The following is a 20,374-nucleotide window of genomic DNA, read 5'->3' on the forward strand; positions in this document are numbered from 1 at the left end:
TCTTCCATGTATTTATCCTTCTTTTTTTTTGGCTGCACTTTTTAAAAATATATAGGTTTCTTCCCCCAACTTAAAAACATTGTGTTTGAAGTTAATTAGTCCTTTTGTCTTTAATCTTCTCACTGACTTTACAGTAGATGTTGTATCAGTCGTTGCTCCATTTGCTCACTGATTATCTTCCTAAGCTTTAGCTACCTGTTATCTGTCCTTGCTGACCTTTCTCAGTCTTTAGTCTTCTTACTTAGAAGACACTGATGTGCCTCATCCTTTTCTTTTTAGGACATTTTCCTTCCATGGTATCTGTGGTCCACATTATCCTGATCCTGTTAGCTCTCCCTAGGCTTTCGCCCAGTCATTACTTGGTTTTGTCCTTTCTGCTCATTTAGTTTCCCATCAGGATGCCTGGGTGGCTCAGTGGTTGAGTGTCTGCCTTGGCTCAGGTCATGATCCTGGGGTCCTGCGATCGAGTCCTGCATTGGGCTCCCCACAGGGAGTCTGCTTCTCCCTCTGCCTGTGTATCTGCCTCTCTCTCACTGTGTCACTCATGGATAAATGAGTAAAATCTTAAAAAAAAAAAAAAGTTTCATGTTCTCAAAGGTTTAGTTCCTAACTCTTCTTTTTAAGAACTCTCTGCTTAGGGAACCTGGAGATTCTTGCTTCTTTTTTCTACACCATGCCTATCTTAAACTTTCTCTACCTCTGTTTTTTCCCCTCTCAAGTTACTGTCAGCAGGTAATCTCACCTGTAATTTCAAAGGGAGAAGAGCAGTCATCAGAGGGGACATTCATCAGTGTACAGCCCTTCCACCTTCAAATGCACATCCTTACCTTTCTTTCCTCATTCCCTTCTGTTCCAGTGGAAGAGCTGTCCCTCTTCCTGTCACATGCTAATCCCTGCAGCTCCAGTCGGGTGCTGCACCCTCTCTCCCTTTTTGGCTTAGCTCTCAGACCTTTGTTTTTCTCTTCTCTCCTGACTCCTTTCTACTAGTGTTTAAACAAGCTTAATTCTTCTCTATTCCCACCCCAAAAAGCTTTCCTGAACCGTGTGTTCCTGGTTAGCTGAACCCTACTCTGTTGTCCACTTGCCTAACGTGGATAAACTCCTTGAAAGGATTGTATCCAGTTGCTGTTCCCATTCTTTTTTTTCCCCATCCACTTCTTAGTTCCTCATGCCATTGACCCTGCTCTTGCCCAGATCCTAATGACCAATAGACACTCAAGTCTTTACCTTTTTAAAAAAATTTTTTTAAAAGATTTTATTTATTTATTCATGAGAGGCACAGAGAGAGAGAGAGAGAGGCAGAGACACAGGCAGAGGGAGAAGCAGGCTCCCTGCAGGGAGTTGATCCCAGGACCCCCGGGATCATGACATGAGCCAAAGGCAGACATTGAACCACTGGGCCACCAAGGTATTCCTTTTATAAAATGATTCTTAAAAACCTGTCTTATGGATGTCTTACAAACCGAACTTGGCCGCGCACATGCCCACCGCCTCCCTCAGCGCCGCTGGGAGTGTCCACCCACCCTCCACCAGTATGGCCACATCCTCCCAGTACCGCCAGCTGCTGAGTGACTACAGGCCACCATCTCTAGGTTATACTCAGGGAACTGGGAACAGCCAGGTACCCCAAAGCAAATATGCTGAGCTGCTGGCCATCATTGAAGAGTTGGGGAAAGAGATTAGACCCACCTATGCAGGGAGCAAGAGCCCCATGGAGAGACTAAAACGAGGCATCATTCACGCCAGAGGACTGGTTCGAGAGTGCTTGGCTGAGACGGAACGGAAGGCCAGGTCCTAGCTGCCTATCAGCGTGGAAGGTTTTCCATCTTCTTCCAAGACCAGAAGTTACAGCTCATCTCCCATGTTCAGATGAAACTCTTGTTTTCAAAACGGTAACAGTTTGGTTTCTCCTTCCCGTGTCCCTCCCATGGTTCATGAGTCTCTGAGATTGAGAAATACTTTGCAGTTGACTAGGATTTACATTTTAAATAGGAATTACCCAGGGTTTTTTGTTTTTATTTTTATTTTTATTTTTGAAGCATTTTTATTTTTTTGTTTTCTTTTTTTTAAGCATTGATTTAAAAGATGCACGTAAAAGATCCCTATCTCACAGCAGATATCCCAGCTCCTTTCATCCTCTTTTTGGAGTAGACTTAAGTTACTCAGATTGTTTTACATTATCTTTCATAAGCTAATACAACTCTGAGGGTTTTGTTTTGAGTGCATACGTTTGCCACATGGTGTGGATTCTGCTTAATGTAACTTCTTTTGAGCTTAATTAAGCATTTGCTTGCATGACTATTAGTGCTTTGAGGTCAATTTAAAAAATGCACAAGTTATAAATACAGAAGAAAGAGCAACCTACCAAACCTAACCTAACAAGAACCCCCCTCCCCCACCAAAATTTTCCTACTAAGACTGTGGATTTCAGTTCTGCTTTTCCTGTAAGTTGATCCAAACATCTGGAAGAAAATGACTAAAACTGTTTGCATCTTTGTATGTATTTATTACTTGATTTAATAAAGCTTATTTTCATTAAAAAAAAACTGTCCTATCTATCTATCTATCTATCTATCTATCTATCTATCTATCTATCAAGAGAATGCACACTCACATACGCAAGCAGGGTGAGGAGGGACAAGGGGAGAGAGAATCCTTAAGCAGACTCCCTGCTGAGTGGGAAGTCTGACACAGAGCTGAATCCCAGGACCCTGAGGTCAAAACCTGAGCCAAAACTGAGAGTCAGTTGCTCAACGACTGAGGCACTCAGGTATTTCTATCTTATTGGACCTTTTGATGGTGTATCTGTCACTATTAACCATTCTTTTCTGTTTGAAGGATTCTCTTCCTTTGGCTTCCATGATTCCACACACTCCTGGCTTTTCTGTCATCTTTTATTTATATTTATGACTGAAATTGCCATCTATAGTGGAAGAGGACTGACCTAGAATGTTCTCCAACTGACCTGTTTTGGATAGTAATGTTTTTGGAATTTATTATGCTTAATTCCAAGAGAGCATGATGATCTGTAAAAGTCACTTTAAAAAATAAAGCATGGAAAAAAAATAAATAAAGCATGGGGCAGCACCTGGGTGGCTCAGTCAGTTGAGTGTCTGCCTTTGGCTCAGGTCATAATCCTAGGGTCCTGGGATTGAGCCCTGCATTAGGCTCCCTGCTCAGCAGGGAGCCTGCTTCTCCCTTTCCCTCTGCCTGTTGCTCCTCCTGCCTGTGCTCTCTTGCTCTCTCTCTGTGTCAAGTAAATAAATAAAATATTCTAAAAATTTTTTTAAAAAGACAGAGTATGATTCTATGGTGATAGAGGATGTGTGGCATGGCATGGTAAGAGATAAATGAGTTTGTAAAGTTTACATGGAAACCACAACGATATGCCACTGCATAACAGAGTGGCCAAAATGGAGAAGACTAACAGTGTAAGTGCTGGGGTCTGAGATTGTGGCAGTCTCTACCACTTAACCATGTGACCATCTCAGCCTCCAGCCACCATGACTTTGCACTGCATCTGTAAGCTTTAGCTCAGTTTATTTTGTGCATCTGTTAGCAAGATGTGTCCTAAGGTATCAGAAAAGCCTAACAGGTTATTTTTGGGGGGTCTGGGAAAGCTCAATTTTCCATGTACATTAATGATAAGTGAGTCTTCACTTGACACCAATTTGGGTTATGAAAGGCTTCACAGAAAGGTTTCCCACTGTGCTTGGGACACCTGAGTGGCTCAGCGGTTGAGCATCTGCCTTCTGCTCAGTGTGTGATCCTGGGGTCCTGGGAGCAAGTTCCACATTGGGCTTCCTATGAAGAGCCTGCTTCTCTCTCTGCCTGTGCCTCTTCCTCTCTTCCTCTCTCTCTGTGTCTCTCATGAATAAATAAATAAAATCTTAAAAAAAAAAAAACAAAAAAACAAAAAAACGCTCTACTTTCAGCTGGGGGGAAGCCTGGATTCAGTCAAGGTGTTCTGTTTGAGTAGCTTGTCTGTTACATGTTGGCACCCAGCTAATGGGCTGAAGTCCAGCGTGAGGTTCACTTGTCAATACCCTGTGCCGGTGTGCCCAGCTCTGATGACCCACCAGGCTACCCGTCAGCCTGGCTACCCCTTCACTTTGCTCAGCGCTAACATCCTGTGGTGGGCTGTGCTTCTGCAGGGCCTGCCCTCTTGATCTCATTCAGGCCCCTGCTGGCCACACCAACCGCACTCCTACACGGATGCTGCCCTGGCTTCTCAAGCTCTGGTGCCTCTGATCCCCTGCTCTGGTCTCTCTCGGCTCCTGAGCATCAGGCATGGGTGCCTGCCTTACTCTGTTCCACCAAAGGGCTTTAGGGCTGAATTGTCCAGGGAAGAAGAGGGGAAGGGAAGTAACTTTGTTGCTTCTAAGTGATCATTGTTGGGCCTGAAGGTTAATATATTACAGACCTAATACTTCATGTGTTTTAAATGGCAATTTGAGGAATAAGAGACATGTTTAATAACTATGTGAAAGTAGTTTTACTTTCTGCTGCTTTTATATCATCAAGGGAGATAAAATAACAGTTGAATGTATAATTTGGGGATGATTTGAAAACTTGAGAAATGGGTCTTCTGGCTATTTGGCTTTAGAGTTAGATTGGAAGTTACATTATTCAGTGGATGCGGATGTATGTTTTTAGGAGAGCTTGTTATGTCTATACTTTTAAACCCCTGAAAAGTGCTTTTTTTTTTACTTAACACTAAAAAAGGGCAGGATGTGAATACATATATACTGTAATTGCTACTATATAAAAATATACTTATGAAAAAAGACAGGGAGGAAATAGACCAAAATACACCAGTGATTGTGCTGGAGGTGGTAGACTTAGAAGTGTTTTCCCCTCATTTTCTCTATTTTCAAAATTTCTAAAAAGTAGTAGTAGTTTATAGTATTTAAAACTTAAAAACAGGGATCCCTGGGTGGCGCAGCGGTTTGGCGCCTGCCTTTGGCCCAGGGCGCGATCCTGGAGACCCGGGATCGAATCCCGCGTCAGGCTCCCGGTGCATGGAGCCTGCTTCTCCCTCTGCCTATGTCTCTGCCTCTCTCTCTCTCTCTCTCTCTCTCTCTGTATATCATAAATAAAATAAAATAAAATAAAAATTAAAAAAAAACAAACCTTAAAAACAATTTTTTTTCTTTTTACTTTCTGGAATTTTTTTCCAACATTTGCACACTATAAGAAGTAAGAATTTTGCTACTAAGAAGAACTTAGCTAAGCATGAGTTTGTGGTTTAAAAACTATGTTACTGGAGCACCTGGGTGGCTCAGACAATGAAGCATCTGCCTTCTGCTCAGGTCATGATGCCTAGGTCCTGAGCCTGCTTCTCCCTCTCCCAATGCCCACCCTCATGCTGGCTCTATCTCGAATAAATAAATAAAATATTTTAAAAATAAAATTAAATTAAAACTATGTTACTATAGAGTTATTTTGAAGCTATTTTGTAAAGTTTAAAAGTTCTAATTTGGGACAGTTATTTCTTACTATAGAAGAGGTTTCAAAAAGGATAATTAGATCAAAAAGTTAAGATACACTTCATGTGATTATATGGACTAACACTGCATTAATTTAATGAAATTGTGAAGTTTCGTGTGATTAAAGTTACTTTTATATGTCATTTTCCACATTCTGGAGTTTCATAAAACTTCCTCTTCTGCCGAAACATTTAATTTGACTGTTTACCTAAGCAATCTTTAAAATTCAGCAGCACCTTTTCTCCCCCTGGATGGGAGTGGTTCCCAGTCCCTGTGTCTCTCCTGTTCTGGGTATAAGTTAAGCACTTGGGAGTGATTATTCTGAGCTCCTAGTCCCTGGGTTTGAGATAGGCAGGAAGTACCTCCTCCTTTTCCCTTGGGAGGCAAGGAAATACACACCGCCTAATTTTTTAAAAGAAGTTGTCTATATTGTCCCTTATAATCCTTATAATGAATGAACTAATTATGATTCTTTTTACACTGTTGTGACAAGGGTAATGAACTGATGTTAGCAGAGCCTATTTTTGGCTGCCCCACTTTATAAGCCTTGGAGTTCTCTATAGAATATGGAAGTATTTGACTCCTATTGTTTTGATCTTGGCCTATGAGGCCCCTGCTGAAACCCTGAGAGGACAGGAAAAGTTGCATTTGACATCCTGTTATATTGGTTGATATTATTGTTATGTCTACCCACAGACAAGTAATGCATACGGGTTAAATGCAGAAGCTTTGGAGTAAAGAGGAACTAAGCTTGTGTTACCTGGGTAACTTACCGAACCAGTTCATTCTCAGTTTCCTCATCTGCAAAAGGAAGGTAATAATACCGTCAGAGCTGTTGAGAATTAAATGTAATAACGAATGTAGGGACTAAGCACAATGCTTGGCATCTGGAGCACTTAAGAAATGATGATGATTGTCATTTAGATATCCCATGAGTATGCAAACAGACTTCTTCTGTGCCACCTGGACTTTTTTCCTCTTTACTTTTTTTTTTTTTTCTGAACGTATTTGGGTCGTGGGAATTAGGTTCTACTGCAGATGAGAAATAGAAGAACTAACTTAAGTCAGAGAGGACTGATGTGACCTTAGTCATGCTATTACATGACATTAAATACTCTCCTGTTAACTTATAGCTGTCTTTATGGGACAAGGACGGTGGTATGGATAACGAACAATATCATTAGCTTATTTGGAAGATATCTTGTAAAACTTAGGGGTAGTATTATGTTGGTTTTTTTTTCAAAGTATCTTTTGAAATTTATTTTTCTTGAGTAAATCTAGTTGAATGTCTTTAAAATATATTTGGTGGGCAGCCCCAGTGGCACAGCGGTTTAGCGCCGCCTGCAGCCCGGCGTGTGATCCTGGAGACCCAGGATTGAGTCCTACATCCGGCTCCCTGCGTGGAGCCTGCTTCTCCCTCTGCCTGTGTCTCTGCCTCTCTCTCTCTCTCTCTCTCTGTATGTGTGTGTGTGTCTCTATGAATAAATAAAATCTTAAAACAAATAAAATAAATTTGGTAAAACATTACTTTATAGGCTAACTGCATTATACCACTCTTTCATTTTGTATTATGTTTCAGTCCTAGAATATGGTCTCAATAGTGTGCTAATTAACATGTATAACAGGGGCACTACATTAAGAAAATTAGTTTTCATTCTTTTCAGAAACATCACCTACTAGCAGGAAGAGCTGATGTAGAAACCAATGAAATGCCTTGACAAAGTCGAGCGAATATTAGAGATTTGAACAGGGCGTTGTCATATTGTGGGTCAACTAGACAGTCGTCATCTGGTTTTGACTGTTAAGAGTCCTCACTGTACAAATTAAATTGTCCTCATCCTCTTTGGCCTGAACAATATTTTATGTCTCTGTTTTGCTACCTCTAACATCTACATCTCTGTTTTGCTCCATATGCGTTTCATCCATGAATGAAACATTTTTACACTTTTCACGTCAAAATTTGAAGAGCATCCCAAGGAGATTTCAAGGTTTATAAAGGAGACATTTAGGAAAAGGTAAGAACTGGGCAGCCCGGGTGGCTCAGAGGTTTAGTGCCTGCCTTCAGCCCAGGGTCTAATCCTGGAGCCCCGGGATCAAGTCCCACATCCGGCTCCCTGCATGGAGCCTGCTTCTCCCTCTGCCTCTCTCTCTCTCTCTCTCTCTCTCTCATGAATAAATAAATAAAATCTTTAAAAAGGAAAAGGTAAGAACTGCTGAGAACTTGGCCCCTGGACTCCTGATACAGAAATCAGATAAGGATTTTTAGTGTACACAGCACTCTTGGCTCCTGTGAATTGAATTTCCAACTCCATATTGGAATCTGTGCTCCAGAGTAACTCTTTGGAAATCAGAATTGTCTCCTAAGTTTTAAGAGGTTTAGTTAGCTGAAGAGACTGCTTCTATACTCCTAGGGACTTAGGATTCTTCCGTAAGTCCTGATATAAACTTGGCTAACTATGCAGTATAAGATGCTAGTTTGGGAAGTTAGTTCTACTTTTTGTAAGGCCTGTTTTACCAGGAGCCCATCTAGCCTCTTAGGACTGGAACATTTCTGGATATAGTCCAATGTACAGTTAACCATACCCAGCTTGCTTTTAACTAGATTATTAGCTGGAGCACTAGATTAAAGTCTAGCTGCAACAGAAGCACAGCTACTAATGGTTTTGTCAGCCTCCTTGTTATTTAGTCTGAGGAACACTTTTCCTAAGTACCATTCTTCTTTCCTCCTGCCTCTAGTGCATATCTCCCCGGCTTCTCCTAGGCTTCTTTTGTGTTTCCCAGTCATTCAAGAAAGCCTAAGGGCTGTCCAGATATAAATGACCTCTGTAAGGCATAAGTATTTCCAGCCTTTTAAAAAATAGTTCTTAAAAATAAAATAAAATAATAAAAAAATAAAAATAAAAAATAGTTCTTGGTGGGGCACCTGTGCCTCAGTCAGTGAAGCAGTCTGTCTTCAGCTCAGGTCATGATCTCAAGGTCCTGGGATCAAGCCCCGCATCAGGCTTCCTGCTCAGCGGGGAGCCTGCTTCTTCTTCTTGTGCTCCCCCTGCTTGTGCTCACTCTCTGTCAAATAAATAAATAAAATCTTTAAAAAAAATAGTTCTTGATAATTAGTTAACAATGTTGTTGCTAAGAGAGTGGATCTTAAATATTCTCACTACAAAATAAAATAGTAGTAGTGAGGTGATGAATGTGTTAACTAACTTTATTGTGGTAATCATTTCATAATATATATACTTCTCAGGTCACATTGTGCTTCTTAAATTTATACAATGTTATATGTCAGTTATATGGATAACTTTATTTCATGCTCAGTTCTAAGGGTGTTATGAGCCAAATTGTGTCTCCCCACCCATTCATATATTTATAATAAGTAAACAAATAATGGAATTTCAGGTAAATGATAAGCTCTGTGGAGAAAATATAGTGGAGTGAAGGCATATGTAGGGAAAGAAACCTTATTTATTTTTATTTTTATTTTTTTAAAGATTTTATTTTTAGAGAGAGTGGGAGTGTGTGTGACCAGGAGGAGGGGTAAAGGGAATGGGAGAGAGAGAATCTGAAGTAGGTTCTGTGCTCAGTATGGAGCCTGATTTGGGGCTCAATCCCATGACCCTGAGATCATGACCTGAGCTGAAATGAAGAGTCAGATGCTTAAGCAACTGAGCCACCCAGGCAACCCAAGAAGCCTTATTTTAGGTAAGATGGACAGGAAAGGTGAATATTGAATAGAAATTTAAAAATGAGAGAGGGAGAAATGATGCGGTGGCGTTGATTAGTGTGGTAGCCGTGAAGATGGTAAGTGGTTGGAGTTAGAGATATGTTTTGAAGGTGGAACTACCATTTGTCTAGTCAGTTCATGCTGCTATAACAAAACTAGCATAGACTGGGTAGCTTAACAAAAATTTATTTCTCATAAATTGGCTGGAAAGTCCAAGACCAAGCTGCCATCCAGTTTGGTTCCTGGTGAGAGCCCTTTTCCTGGTTTGCTTATGGCCATCTTGTTGTTGTATCTTCTTGTGGAAAGAGAGCTCATCTCTCTTATGTCTTTTCTGATAAGGGGACTAATCCTGTTCATGAGTCCTCCATCCTTATGACTTCCCAAAGGCCTCGCCTCCAATACCATTGCACCGAGGATTGTGGCTTCAACATAGAAATGGAGGGGGACGGCATGTGAGCATTCAGCCCATAACATCGGGTTAGTTGTGAGGATAGCTCCAAGGGTCATGCAGCTTTGTTAAATAAAATCTCCAGCAAAGAAGAATCAGTGAACAGCAAAGAAGAATTGTCATTTGGAAGTTTTTAAAATAGGGGATCCCTTGGGGGGGGGGTGTCAGAGATTTAGCGCCTACCTTCGGCATGATCCTGGGGTCCCGGGATCGAGTTCCACATCAGACTCCCTGCATGGAGCCTGCTTCTCCCTCTGCCTCTCTCTCCTCTCATGAATAAATAAATAAAATCTTTTTAATAATAAATAAAATAATGTGAGTAACCAACCATGTAACACAATTATGAAATTAGTGTTATTCCAGTTCTTTGGCTTGTGCATCAAAACCTTGAATATATTGTATTTCATTCTTTCATTAAAGAAAAAAAACCTCAGAAAGTTTCCATGACAGATGTCTTAAGAGAGTTGACAGACCTGGTAAAGAATTAAATATATTTTTTAAAGAATCCTAGTGCTTGCTTTGCAGTTAGGCGCAATAACTGCTGAGCAGTTTATGTTGTCTATTATTAGTAATATTAGGGTGTGTGTTTTTTTTAAGTTTCTGTGCTATTTTGGGAATCATTTTTAGTTACCTATAAGGCTGTTTCCTCTGATAGGACTGAGATAAAAGGCTGATATCCTGTATGTGCTTGCTTTGAAGATTTGTTATTCAAAGAACAGTTAACAAGATGATAAAAGTTTGAAAGGTAGAAACCAGTTCGACATTTTTTTTCTCTTTTGCTTTAAAATTTTTTTAAGCAAATTCAGTTAAGAATTTTATTCAGGATTTATTTCTATGGCCTTTATTAAAAATTTATCCAGAGGCAAGGCACCTGGTGGCTAAGGCGGTTAAGTGGCTGACTCTTAGTTTGGGCTCAGGTCATGATCTCAGGGTTATGTGTTGGGCTTTTCCATACTCAGCGGGGAGTCTACTTGAGATTCCTTCTCTCTCTAAAATAAATAGATAAATGTTTTCAAAAAATTATCCAGAGGTTTACAAATTAAATACTATGTTAGTATTTTTAAAAATTATTTTATTTATTTATGATAGTCACAGAGAGAGAGAGAGAGAGAGAGAGAGGCAGAGACACAGGCAGAGGGAGAAGCAGGCTTCATGCACCGGGAGCCCGACGTGGGATTCGATCCCGGGTCTTCAGGATCGCGCCTTGGGCCAAAGGCAGGCGCCAAACCACTGCGCCACCCAGGGATCCCCACTATGTTAGTATTTTAATTAAATATACCTACTAGAAAATTCCGAAAAGCAAATAATGTGAGCAGTTCAAATTCCTACCCATCTTCCTGAGCAGATTTTATTATATTCCATGTTTCTCTCTCTCTCTTCTCTCTTTTTAAGATTTTATTTACTTATTTGAGAGAGAGAAAGAGAGAGAGAGAGCCTATGAGCAGCATTGGTGGGGGAGGGAGAGGAAGAGGCAGACTCCCCATGAGCAGGGAACCATGCAGGGCTTAGTCCCAGGAACCTGAGATCATGACCCGAGCCAGAGGCAAATGCTTCACTGACTGAGCCACCAGGCGCCCCTGCATCCAATATTTCTGTAACACATGTCTTAGCATCCTCTGCAATAGCAAATAGAGGAGTTACATTCTGAGATTTAGGTTTACTTTAGGGCTTTCAAGACAGCATTGCAGAAGCATTTATTCCTCTCTGGCTGTCAATGTTACCTCTCTTCATTTTCGCCCTTAAGCTTCCTGTTTTTCTAAGTATTCCCAGCAAGAATGACTCTAGAGCACTGAGATTCTTGAGGCCATGGAAAATGTATGCAGAAGTATTTGTTGTAAGAGGAATTTAACATTGGAAAAGGATTACAGAATATTAACAGGTGTAATGGGAGCACCCAGGAGTAATTAACTCAGGGTCAAAGTCTAAGGAAGGTTTCACTGAAAAATTTTGAATGGGTCTTGAAAGTACATTGTGTGTTCAGGAAATAATTAATAGCTGTCTTTTTTTTTTAAAGTAAACTCCACACTGAGCATGGAGCCCAGGGCAGTGGGACTTGAACTCATGACCCTAAGCTAAGATCAAGAGTCGGACGCTTAACTGATTGAGCCATCCAGGTGCACCGATAGCTATAATTTATTGAGCAATTACTATATGCCAGCAATTGTCTCAAGCATCTTTTTTTTTTACATCATTTCATATTTAATTGTTACAACAACCTTATAGGATGGATACCTGTGTCCTTTGTGGCAGAGAGTAGCAAGAGCCGTATCAGTTATACTTAACCTCTTTGTGCCTCTTCATCTGCAAAACAAGGATAATGACAGTATATACATACCTTATGGGTTGTTTAAAAAAAATGAGATGAGTTCATATTGGTAAAATGATTAGAATTATCCCTGACTCATAGTAAGTGCTTGATAAGTGTTATCTATAATATGATTCATCCTATAGCTCAGGAAGCAGGCTTAGAAGGATTAAGTAATTTGACTGAGATTGCACAGCCAGGAACCAAGTCCGGTGGTATTTGAACACTGTAACTCCAGTATGCTAGTTCTGAACCACTGATAGATGCAAATTATTTGATGTTTGTGGAATGTAGCATGCAAGCAAGGCAAATCACAGGAATCAAGTGGAATCAGAGACCTTATGTATCATGCTAAGAGGTATGGACTTGATCTTGCTTGTCTCTGGACACCATGAAATACGTACTTGTTTGCTTTTATCATTTAAACCAAAAACTATTTGAGTAGCAAACTTATGACCATATTTTGTGTATGCACTATAAAAGCACACACATATGTACGTATGACATTTTTAAAAAGCTTTAAAACTCTTCATGATTGGCTTATCCCAATTTTTTTTGCTAATTTTTGTTGGCCATGTGTTTATTTGTTTTGCCATTTTGTTAGAATTGACCAGTACCACAAACAGTAGCAAGGGTGAAATGTTTAAGGTATATTTGTGGAGGAAAAAAACTTAGTATCAAGTAAATTTTATCCACAAACTTAACTTCTTTCTGAAAACTAGTGTGTGGAGGGTATTATTCAATTTTTATATCAGATCTTCATTCAGTTCTTGGAAGTCCATTGTTCCTTGGGAGTATGTTTTGATAGCCACTTTGGCAATGTATGAAGCACCAGAAACCAGCAAAGGTTTTCACTGGTTTATGATTTGATCATATCTAAATTTTAGAAATATCATTTTGGCAACAGTATGGGAACGGAGTTGATATTAGAGGCAGAGAGGCCATATAGGAGCCTATATTTTATGGTAATTCTAGGAAAAGAATGGTAAGTACATAAGGTGAGGTTGTTGTAATAAGGATAGAAATAAAGAGAGACATTCAGGAGGTTAGATTGGTGAGGATGTATACTGACAGTTATATGCATATAATATTTAAATAGGTTGTGACAGTAATGTCATAACTATTCTTGGGCACTTACCTTATACAAGAGACTTTATATATTATTTCACTTGATCCTTCTAACAATAACTCTACTGGTGTGTGTTATTCCCTTGTTTTGGAGTAAGGTTTGGATTGGTTAAGAGTACAAGGCCCACTGCTAAGTAAGTTGCAGAAGATTAGAATCCAGGTGTCTGGCTCCAGAACCTGCACTCTTTGTATCCTGTACCATGATGCCTTCCTTATAAATACTATGGTCTCTACCTGTGTTTTATAACATGCCTTTTCAATGGTTTGTTTCATTTATGCTGAGTAAAAGGTGATTTATTCTATTCACCTAGGAAAGCTTTCTTACATTCAGAGAATCTTCTCATCTCTTACCCCAACTCCAAAAAAAGAAATTTTAAAAATACTTTTGTAAATAAATAAATTAAATAAATAAATAAATAAATAAATAAATAAATAAAATAAAAATACTTTTGTTAAAGAAGCCAGATATAAAAGGAGACATTTTTCTCTCCAGAATCTTTCTTTGCAGTCTTAATCTAATAATAACAATCAGTAAGCAGCACATTGAATTATAGCACATAGGCCCAGGGAACTGGCTTTAATAAAAACGAAAGGATGTTTTTGTTATTAAAATATCTGGATGTATTTTATTCTCTTCTAACAGCAGTTGCCTACTGTGATAATATATGCTTTGTGTACTTCTACAGGGACTTACTTTGTTCTGTGTTGATATGTAAAAGCCTGTATGTTTCTGAACTGTTTCATGCCTGAAATTCAGGTAGCAGTAAACAATTCTCTTTAAAGATTAGTATCCTGATAGCCTTTCTCTAAACTCCTTGCCTGCACTGAAGTGGACTTCACTGTCTCTAGACAGACTTTCCAAAATTTTTTTACCACACCTCACCATAATAAATACATTTACAATCCATTACACATACATACACACACACACACACCTGAAACAGTCTGAAGCAATACCTGCCCTTACCTTCATGCAGTGTATTCTGATTTGTACTATTGTTCACTATTCTATTTCACCAAAAACATTTTAAGACTTCCCCTTCCAGTTAGGGTGTAGGACTTGAAAAACATTTGTTCCCATAGTAACAAGAAAATTCTGGACAAAATAAAAGTCATGTATTTCTCTGGGGCTAGTGAATAGTGGATGCAAGGAAATTTTGATGAACTGAATTCCAAAGTGAATTCCTTTATAAGTGAGCAAAGAGCCATAACAGCTTTCATACCTGAGGACAAGCATATAGTCTGGATACAAGTAGCCCTGGCAAAGATGATGAGGCTTTACAGAGGGAAGGAAAAATCTGCCAAGTCTTAGTTATCTGTATGCACTGTTGGAATTGGAGTGTGGTGCTTGCTTCGGCAGCACATGTACTAAAATTGGAATTGGAGTGTGGATTGGAATCTGGAAGAATCTCAAATGCATAAACAAACTGCTTGGCCCAATAATTATCTGCTGTTCCAGTTTTTACTAAGACAGCAGCATTGCAGGGGGTATGGGAGGCACAAAGAAGTTTTATAATCCCACATATTTGTGCAGTGATATCCTGCCAGGGTTGAATCCAGAGTTGAACCAAAAATAATTGAAACTGTAGCCATGCTTTTTCCAGCTCAAATATTGACAATATATAAAAGGTAGCAGCAGCTTGGGGGGTTAGAGGTTGAACTAATCCCAGGTGAATTCCATGTAATAAGACCTACTACCCAGCCTCAGCTCAACTTGACTCTAGGAGGAATCTGAATGATCAGCCCCTCACTCTAATTACTAGAGAGAGGAATGTTTATAGTCTCAGAAATAATATAAAGCAAAATAAATACAAAGTATATTATCTTTTCCTCTACTGTTCTTTTACAGGTAGTGTCAAGATTATGATTAAAAATTACAAGGCACAATAGGATGCCTGGATGGTTCAGTTGGTTAGGTGTCTGCCTTTGGTTTAGGTCATGATCCTGGGCTCCTGAGATTGAGCCCCACATTGGACTCCCTGCTCAGCGGGGAGCCTGCTTCTCTCTCTCCCTGCCTCCCTGCCCATGCTTTCTCTCACTATCTCGCTCTCCCTCTCAAATGGATAAATTAAATTTTTTTTAAGTTACAAGGGACTAGGGGTGCTTGGCTGGCTCAGTGGAAGAGTGTACAACTCTTCATCTTGGGGTCATGAGTTCTAGCCTTACTTTGGGGATAGAGATTGCTTAAATACATATATATATGCATAAATTAAAATTACAAGGCTCTAGAATAAATAGAAACTGTGAACCATAATGAAGAGAAAAAAGAGTCAATAAAAGGAAACCTAAAGATAACCCAGTGGTTAGCATTACCCAACAAGGACTTTAAGATTATTGTAAATAGGGACGCCTGGGTGGCTCAGCAGTTGAGTGCCTACCTTTGGCTTAGGGAGTGATCTGGGAGTCCTGGGATCGAGTCCCGTATCTGGCTTCCTGCATGGAGACTGCTTCTCCCTCTGCCTATGTCTCTGCCTCTCTCTGTGTGTGTGTGTGTCTCATGAATAAATAAATAAAATATTTTTTAAAAAGATTATTGTAAATAAATTATATACAATAAGAAAATATAATGGGTGAAGGGATGGAGTATTTCAGAAGAGGAATGGAAATGTTAGAAGAACCAGATAGAAAATTTGAAGCTGAAAAATACAGTATCTGAAATAAGAATTATTAGATGGGCTTAAAATCAGATTGGACTTTGCTCTGTAGAATGTTTAGTGAACTTGAAAACAAGTCAAAAGAATTTATCTAAACTGAAGCAGAGAAAGAAGGAAAAAGTAAAAAAATAAATGAATAGAGCACAAGTAACTTGTGGAATAGTATTAAATCATCTAACATATGTGTAATTAGAATCTCAAAAGGAGAAGAGAAAGAATCAGGCAGAGGTAAAAATGGATTCAATGGAAAAACATCAGCTCACCATCTAAGAAGCTCTACAAACCTCAAGCAGGATAAATACAAAGAAGACCACAGTTAGAATTAGCATAGTCAAATTGCTGAAAAGTAAAGATAAAGAGTAAATCTTAAAAGCAGTTAGAGAAAAGAAGCTACATAACATACAGGGGAACTAAACACAGAATGACTGCAAACTTCTCATTAGAAACAATGCAGGGGTTGCTTGGGTGGTAGAGTTGTTTGAGTCTCCAACTCCTGATTTCTGCTTAGGTCGTGGTCTCAGGGTCATGAGATCGAGTTCCACACAAGACTCCAACACTCAGTGGGGAGTCTGCTTGAGATTCTCTTTCTCCTTCTCACCCCACCACCTGAGCATGTGTGCTCTCTCTTTCTCTCTTAAATGCATAAATAAATCTTTTTAAAAAAAGAAGCTATGCAAACTTCAAGCCAAAAAATAACGACCTTAGACTAAAGAAAATATTATCAATCTAGAATTCTATGTCCAGCAAAAATAACTTCTAAAACTGAAGGTGAAATAAAATTATTTTATTTTATTTTATTTTATTTTTTTATAAAATTATTTTAGATTAATAAAAGGAGAAAATTTCTTGACCACAGATCTGCACTACAAGGAATGTTAAAGGAAGTACACAGAAATCAATGATTAAAGAATTTTCAGATGAGAAAACTGAAACCCATAAAGGTAAAATGACTTTCCTATGATCACACAGCTAGTAAATTGCAGGGTTAGGACTTAACTCCATTTCTTCTGATTTCTAGTCCAGTGTACTTTGTTTGGGGGACAGTATAGCATAGTGAGTAGGAAAAGCAAATGACTTTGGAGCAGTCATACTTAAGTCTGAATCTCATCTCCACTGGCTGTTAGAACCTTGGACTAACAGGGAAGTCACTCCTCCCCATTTTTCAGATGGAGAATATGGTACAGAGAGATTAATATATACACGATATAGTTGAGAAGAAAAGTATAGTGTTTGTTAAAGTACCTTGCACAGTGTAGGCATAAAATAAATGAGAATTATCTTCCCTTCTTAGTAATGCTACCTTTTTTTTTTTTTTTTTAATCAGTAGCAGTTTTTTGGGGAAGGGAGGATGGAGGTGGTTATCTTTCCTAGAGATTTTATCTTTTGTCTGTATCTTTCCTGAATTAAGTCACCCTTATGACACATATAGTGATTCTGATTCCATTTGGTTGTGTTCCTTCTAGTAGATTAGTAATTTGAGTCCTTTTGGCACCCATTTTTTTTCGGGTAAACAGGCACTAAACCTGAAACTTGCATTTTATTTTATTTTGTTAAGATTTTTATTTATATGAGAGAGAGAACACATGCTCAAGTGGGGGGAGGGGCAGAGAGGAGGGGTGGAGAATCCTAAGCAGGCTCTGAGTGGAGCTCAGAGGAGCCCTACACAGGGCTTAAGATCATGACCTGAGATGAAATCAAGAGTCAGATGCCCAACTGACTGACTGAATCACCCAGGTACCCCCTGAAATTTGCATTATTTTATTTTATTTACTTATTTTTTAAATATTTTATTTATTCATGAGAGACACAGAGAGGCAGAGACATAGGCAGAGGGAGAGGCAGGCACCCTGCAGGGAGCCTGATTCAGGACTCAATCCTAGGACCCAGGATCATGATCCTGGCCGGAGGCAGACGCTTAACCACTGAACCACCCAGATGCCCCTAAAACTTGCATTTTAAACATAGGCATTTATGCAGCTCTTCACAAAAGAACAGCTAAGAGCTTAAAGTAAATCTGCAATGGATAGTGTAATATTCTTGGGGGTTAAATTCATTGAGGAAGAAATCTCAGATTATTTATCTGGTTAAGAATATGGTGGTATGAAAAAAAAAAAAAAGAATATGGTGGTATGATAACTTGTTTTAGATTTCCTGATCAAAATCTGTTGTTCAGAGAAAGGTGATACTGGTTCTACAGAATGTAGACTAGAATACAAAAAGTGATTTTTGTTTAAAATAATTAACATAGGGATGCCTGGGTGGCTCGGCGGTTGAGCATCTGCCTTCAGCTCAGGGAGTGATCCTGGAGTCCTGGGATCAAGTCCCACATCAGGCTCCCCATAGGAAGCCTGCTTCTCCCTCTGCCTATGTCTCTGCCTCTCTATCAGTGTCTCTCATGAATAAATAAATAAAATCTTAAAAAAAAAAGATTTCTCTCAATTTCACTACGTGATATAATGTATCTAAGATGAAAGAGGAAGAGATGCCTGCGTGGCTCAGTTGGCTGAATGTCTGACTCTTGATTTAAAAAAAAAAAAATTTAACATATTTTATTCAGCCTATATTCACTGTTCCCAAAAGTTCTGGAATTCATACAAATATGGACCCTTGTTAAGTCCTTTGTCCCCAAGCATTTAATCTTACTTGAAAATTAAATAGAGCATTGTTTTTGCTGAAAGATAGTTGAATTGTCCCCAAAGTGAAATTCACTTTTGGATTTTGTTTGTTCAGTAACAAATTTATTAATGCTATTTAATTAAATGATTGTCACTTGTTATTAAGGGTACAGAAGACCAGTAGCACCTACTTTGAGGGGGTGCTTCAACCAAGGAGACCATTTGTTGTTGTTTTTTTAAGATTTTATTTATTTGAGAGAGAGAGCACAAGTGAGGAGGAGAGGGAGAAGTAGAATCTCCATTGAGCAGGGAAACCAGTGGAGGGCTCAATCCCAGGACCCTGGGATCATGATCTGAGCTGAAGTCAGATGGTTAACCAACTGAGCCACCCGGGTGCACTCGCCCTTTGTTTTTAAATTTGCTTTTAGCATTGTTTTCCCTTAAAGGTTCAGATTCAGGAAATCACATCCTGTTGCCTTTTGTTTTTTGTTTTTTTTCTTTATTGCATGGGAAACAATTAGAATACTCCTTGGCTCTGGCTCTGGCAGAGGAAAAAGTTGAAATTATTGTCAAAATTTTTAAAGTAGCTGTGATATAGAAGAAAACTTTGGGCTTTGTATCCTAGGCCATTCATTTATCTTCTCTGAGCTTAAGTAGCCTCACCTTTAAAAACAGATACAATAATATGTATCAAGGTTGTTATGAAAAAGAGAAGAGATGGATTAACTGAAATTGCTTTGTAATTGAAAATATTATACAAATCAATGCCAAAATTACATATTTTAAACATTTAAAAAAAATATTCTATTTTTTCATGAGAGGCACAGAGAGAGGCAGAGACACCGGCAGAGGGAGAAGCAGGCTTCCGGCAGGGAGCCTGATGCAGGACTCCATCCAAGGACCCCAGGATCATGCCCTGGGCTGAAGACAGAAACTCAACCACTGAGCCACCCAGGTGCTCGTTTTAAACCTTTTTTTAAATTTATTGTATTTATTTTTTTAAAGATTTATTTATTTATTTATTCATGATAGACAGAGAGAGAGAGAGAGAGAGGCAGAGACTCAGGCAGAGGGAGAAGCAGGCTCCATGAAGGGAGCCCAACACAGGACTCAATCCCGGGGCTCCAGGATCGCACCCTGGGCCAAAGGCAGGTGCCAGACTGTTGAGCCACCCAGGGATCCCCCTTAAACCTTTTTTTAAAAGTCAGGTTGATTTTCTCATTTGTCTTAAGAGCAAAAATGCATAGAATTTTCAGAGTGTACTAGGTATTTTACCTTTTATCATTTTTTTTTGCGTTAATTTATTGAGATATAATTTATCTTTATTTTTTAAATTTATTTTTATTTTTTAAAGTAATCTCTGCACCCTACATGGGACTTGAATTCAAAACCCCAAGGTAAAGAGTTGGATGCTCTTTTGACTGAGCTGCCCAGTTGCCCCAGGATATAATTTCATACAATAAAATGCACCCATTTTAAGTGTATGGTCAATTACTTTTGACAAATGTATACACTTGGAACTACCATATGTAATATTTTCATCACCCCTAAAAGTTCCCTTATACTCTTTTGTGATTAGTTCTCACCCTCCTGGCCCTAGACAACCACAGATCAGCTTTCTTTCTTTTAGATTAGATTAATTAATTAGATTAATTTTGGCTGTTCTTGAATTTCATATGAGTGGGATCATACTGTATGTACTTTTTTGTTTCTTCATGTTTTGGGGAGATGTCTGCATTGTGCGTATTGTTGGTTTTGTTTCTTTTTATTACTGAAAAATATCTGATTGTATGAATATATTACACTTTGTTTATGCATTCAATGTTGATGGCCTTTTGGTTTCTAGTTTGGGCTATTCTGAATAAAGATGCTGTGAATATATTCATGTAGAAGTATGTGTGTAAACATAACACTTTTCTTTCATATTAAATACCTGCAAGTGAAATTGCTACTTCATATGGCAATTGTATGTTGAATTTTATAGGAAACTGCCAAACTGTTTTCCAAAGTGATT

General features: G+C 38.9%; 1 protein-coding gene and 1 pseudogene across 7 annotated transcripts in view; both read left to right on the top strand.

Annotated features, from left to right (window-relative positions):
• The window catches only part of DENND2C (DENN domain containing 2C), an 83,378-nt gene that overhangs the window by 9,606 nt on the left and 53,398 nt on the right, over nt 1–20,374 (top strand). Inside the window, exons 2-3 of one of the 7 annotated variants that reach the window (XM_077842762.1) lie at nt 16,602–16,686; nt 19,182–19,315. The exons of 3 other annotated variants lie outside the window; for them this stretch is intronic. The gene's annotated coding sequence lies outside the window, so the exon portion shown is untranslated. Of the gene's footprint in view, nt 1–6,185; nt 6,304–16,601; nt 16,687–19,181; nt 19,316–20,374 lie in introns of all 7 variants that reach the window. 3 more of the 7 variants (XM_077842766.1, XM_077842764.1, XM_077842763.1) reach the window with 3 other exon arrangements.
• On the top strand, nt 545–2,554 carry LOC144280581 (cyclin-dependent kinase 2-associated protein 1 pseudogene; annotated as a pseudogene).

Source organism: Canis aureus, chromosome 12 (genome assembly GCF_053574225.1).
Source record: "Canis aureus isolate CA01 chromosome 12, VMU_Caureus_v.1.0, whole genome shotgun sequence".
NCBI lineage: Eukaryota > Metazoa > Chordata > Mammalia > Carnivora > Canidae > Canis > Canis aureus.